The sequence below is a fragment of the Montipora foliosa genome, unplaced genomic scaffold, assembly GCF_036669935.1.
Source record: "Montipora foliosa isolate CH-2021 unplaced genomic scaffold, ASM3666993v2 scaffold_442, whole genome shotgun sequence".
NCBI classification, from domain to species: Eukaryota; Metazoa; Cnidaria; class Anthozoa; order Scleractinia; family Acroporidae; genus Montipora; species Montipora foliosa.
Window position 1 is genome coordinate 224,319 of NW_027179748.1, and position 4,905 is coordinate 229,223.

The 4,905-nt window shown below is 41.1% G+C and overlaps 1 non-coding gene across 1 annotated transcript; it reads right to left on the reverse strand.

Moving 5' to 3' along the window:
* Nucleotides 1-4,316: 4,316 nt before the first annotated feature.
* Nucleotides 4,317-4,390, reverse strand: Trnas-aga (transfer RNA serine (anticodon AGA)). Its single transcript has one exon. It is a non-coding gene; the product is annotated as a tRNA-Ser (tRNA).
* Nucleotides 4,391-4,905: the final 515 nt, after the last annotated feature.

Genomic DNA, 4,905 nt, shown 5'->3' on the forward strand with positions numbered 1-4,905 from the left:
CTGTATGCAGTAAAGTTCCCGTTAGGATGGACCCTATTGAGCCCAGTTGGTCCCACGAATCCTCACGAAGAATTTCACGTGAACTTTGTGCGTTCCCTGGATGACGACGACTTGCTTCAGTTGCAAGTGAAGAGGTTCTGATTGACTGCCTTTGGTGAAAGTTTAGCTGCATCTGAGGTGTGCATGTCATTGAAAGACAAACGAGCCTGAAAGAGAAACGAGCTGTCGATTATTCATGACGGTTCATCTCCTGATCAGTGGAGGTATGTTGACTCGAGATCCAATCCTGCTGATGATGCCTCTAGAGGTCTAACTGCAGAACAGTTAATCCGTAATAAGTGTTGGAAATCAGATGAATGTTGGCTCTCCCTTGTCACAGTACCGAACATACCAGATGATCACCCAGAGGTAAAGCATGAAGTTCAGACGTCCGCGATTTTACACAAGAGCATCATGAATTCATTTATAGAGCGCTATTCTTCCTGGAATCGTCTCAAGAGGGGAGTTGCGTGGTTGTTGAAGTACAAGCTTTTCCTACTCAGCAAAGTACGACACCATGATGAAGGAAATCACTTAGGGCCAATTAAGGGAGAGCTCTCGGTAGATGATCTAAAAAGGGCTAAAAGGGAAATTGTTGTGTGTCCAGAGGGAAGCCTTCAAAGAGCATTTTTCTCAAGTGGTGAAGTCAAAGAGTCCCCTTCGCAAGTTGTGCCTGATGATAGATGGAATCTTATGCGTAGGAGGTCAATTGCAAAACGCACCTATTCCAACTGAGGTCAAGCATCCAGTTCTCCTTCTCAAAAAACACCATGTAACGGATTTGATTGTTAGGAAGTACCATGAAGAGTTAGCCCCTGCTGGCAGAGAACACGTGTTGTCTTCCATAAGACAGAAATTTTGGATAGTCAAGGGTGGTGTGGCAGTACGCCATGTGTTAAGAGAATGCCTTAAGAGAGATTCACCTACAGGGGAACAAAAGATGGCGGACGTGCCTCCGGAGCCCCTAACCCCGGACCAACCGCCCTTTTCGTTCGTAGGCATTGACTACTTTGGCCCGTTTCTAGTGAGACTTAAGCGCAGCAGTGTAAAACGCTACGGATGCTTGTTTACTTGTCTGGCCTCCAGAGCTGTCCACATTGAGATTTCGCACTCTTTAGACATGAATTCGTTCATTGACGCCCTGCGAAGGTTTGTTGCCAGGAGAGGAAGTCCCGAAATCATCAGAAGTGATAATGGTACCAATTTCCATGGTGGCAAGCGAGAACTGCAAAGTTCACTGTCAGAATGGAACCAACAGAAGATAAATGCATTGACAAGTCAGCGCGAGATCAAATGGATCTCAAGCGACCGACAGCCAGTCACATGGGAGGTGTTTGGGAAATAATCGTTCAATCAGTCAAGAGAATCATCGAGGCCCTTCTACGAGAGCAACTTGTCAACGATGAGTCACTTCGGACCCTAATGGCTGAGACGAATTCAGTCATAAATTCTCGCCCTCTAAGGCCAAACCCAGACAACCCAATAGATGCTGAGCCTCTCACTCCAAGTCATTTGTTATTACTGAGGTGAAACCAATCAATTCCCACTGGAGTTTTCTCTGAACGAGATCAGTTCTGTCAGCGACGTTGGCGGCAAATTCTGTACCTAGCTAACATTTTCTGGAAACGTTGGCTCTGAGAATATCTGATCACGTTGCAGCAACGCCACAAGTGGAGCTATGTTAGCCAAACCTTAAGATGGGCAACTTGGTTTTGCTCACAGAGAAGAACACCCATCGGGGTCAATGTCCCTTAGGTCGGGTTACCAGAGTCCACAAGGCTGAAGATGATCACATGCGTTCAGTGGAGATTAAAACGAAAACCGGTTCCCTGATCAGGCCCATTGCAAAGCTGTGGTTCTTGGAGAACTTTCCCATGTCCGCATAAACTTTGAGTGAAATAAACTGTTTCTACCAAGTAGTTTATTTGGGGTCAGAATGTTGCGGACAGTTTATAACTCCTTTTTGTATGCGAATTATTATTATTATTATTATTATTATTATTATTATTATTCTTTTTGTCATATTCTTTTCAACTCAAGTTACACTACCTCGTAAGTGAGCCGAATCAGTTTAGTGTCTTAGGAGTTTTCTTGCTATTCCCCAAGGGGCCTATCAGTAGAAATGTATTAGTACCGAAAATTTTGTTAAATCGTTTTTCGTCCTGTTTAACCAAGTACTCCTTTTTCCTGTCTTTTTGCACACATTCCGTAAGCCTTATCATTTGTTAAATAATCTTTTTAGTTTACTCTTTACGTAGTTACACTCCTAACTTATATTACTGTATTTCTTTCTTTTTGTAGCGAACCTCGCCCCCGGTTTCTTGTCGGTAGAGGCGTGTGTTCCGATTAAAGCAAGTTGTTGTTTTTTATGTCGAGTGAATTCTGTCCTTCATACAGGGAATTTGAACAGAACTCGTAACGGTGTAAAAAATGGCGAACCCTGTCTCTTGCATTGGATGACACAGCTGTCACAGAAACCATTCTGATTGTTTTCAAAGCTAACAATAACAACAATGTACTAATAGGTGACATTAACACAACCTGGGAGCAAAGCAAAGTTGCAGATTTCCATCCAGTAAGAATGCCTAAAAATTTACACAACACATCTTCATTAGCACTGGCAATGAAACTTAATAACATGCGTGTTACACTTATTAGCCTAGGGTTGGTGGAATCTGGCAAACACATCAAATATTTTACAAAATCTGCATTAATTTTCACCTTTTTGTGGTCAAATTTACTTGGTGCTTTGTCAATTTCTTTTAATGGACCCAGAATAGCTAATCCGTTTCTGAACTGATCAAGAACTCCTTTATGCTTGATAAGTGTTTCTTGTATCACAAGTGCCTGCACCACTGCTAATTTGTTCTGTTCCTGCAAATTGCAACATAAATTTAAAATTATTGTAATTATTTAGATTGCATTTAAATTTCAAGAATGGACGAAAAAGTTCAAGAAAATTAAGAACGATGTGAGCTACACATGTATGGACTAAATTACACGATATAAAAATGTCTTTTTTCATTTCCTCTCTGACTATCTTGCATCCTCACCAGACACCCAATTTACGATGGATGAAATTATCCTTATTTTTATTGTTCTCATTGGCAGGGAAAAAACATCACTGTACATCCAAGACACAAGAACTCTTTCACATACACCATATTCAAAAATGGCGGACACGTGGAACGACCTTGGTTCTAACACATGAAAGCAAGGTTTGGTAGGCCTGCATTTCAGTCTGGAAAATTTTAGTAGTGGCTGTCAGCAGATTTATGTTATACGATATTCCCGTCTTATCCTCAAGTAGTGCAGTGAATGACTGAGTTATTCTTACTGAAGATGACATTCCCGGAGCTTCGTTAGCTGGGCAAAATCAAAAGAGTTTTGGTGTCGTGCGGTTTCCCTTAAACTTTAAACGAAACCTTTGCTTGTAAAACGGTAATCACAAGGCTTTGACTTTAAATAGTAGTTTAACAGTTGATGTTTTTTAAAAAATGCGCTTTGGGGAGTGGAGGAATACGTGAAAAGTGGACGCAATCAAATGGTGATAGATCCTGATCCAAACAAAATTTACACAAAAAGAAAAAAGAGGATTATGAATGTTATGAGCTGCACTCCTTCATCATCACCCATCGTGAAATACCCAAGGGATAGCTGGGGAAAATCTCTAGAACAGATGCCTTCATTCACTTGTTTCCCTGTTGAAGGATAAATTCCCTGACCTTGAGAAAAAATTGAGGGCACTTGAGTGGCGATTGTTTTGCTTCAAGCATATTTCAAAAAATTATTCCCTTTATTCTCTAATTTGAAAACGATGAGGGCTTTATATGAATTTAATGTTTTACCAGATGATATCAATTTCAGACAACAAACAATATGTTGTTTGGAAAAATGAACCAGGGCACATGTACACAGTATTTAATTAAGCTGATTTGTCTTATTCAATGTAAGGAGAAATGTAGACTCGGAAAAATCCGAGTCCCAGATGGGATTTGAACCCACGACCCTCCGTGATTTAGTCAGATGCCCTCACCACTGAGCTACTGGAGACTCTATGGTGAGCAAGGGTCAATTTGTGGGTGTCGACTGGAACCGCATCGTGCGGCTACACAGCCAAGTATTGACTAACACATTTGAAACTCACTAACAGCATAGCGCTGTCACATTAAAGCATATCAAGATGCAGCCAACCAACCTCCAAAGTGAGTGTGTTAAAGATGAAACAACAACAACGATATTCAATGTAAGGAGAAATGTAGACTCGGAAAAATCCGAGTCCCAGATGGGATTTGAACCCACGACCCTCTGTGATCTAGTCAGATGCTCTAACCACTGAGCTACTGGAGACTCTATGGTGAGCAAGGGTCAATTTGTGGGTGTCGACTGGAACCGCATCATGCGGCTACACAGCCAGTGGCTCAGTGGAGCACAGGGTCCTATGAATGAATTCGAGATGACGAACTTTTAACAAAATAGATAAGAAAATAGATGTAAAAGACCAGTCTCTTAGCTCCCCAAACTGCAGGTATTAGAGCATAACCTTTTCTTACTTTTTTATAATCTTAGCAGAGAATAGACCACTTTCGATATATTAAAATTAAATTCAGCTTGGCAGCGAGGCTTAGAGGACACAAACAAAGGAAACTGAATGACCATGTTTATTCATTTCTTTTGTTTGTGTCCTCTAAGCCTCACTATGAAGCTGAATTTTAATATATCGAAAGTGGCCTATTTACATTGCTTTATGTGCCCAGTTAACAAGCACCCTGTCTTTCTGCATCAGTGCAGGAAGAAATAACATCTCAATGTAGTTAATATTGCATGCTCATTCAACTGTTGGCTACATAATGTACAGTGCATGAC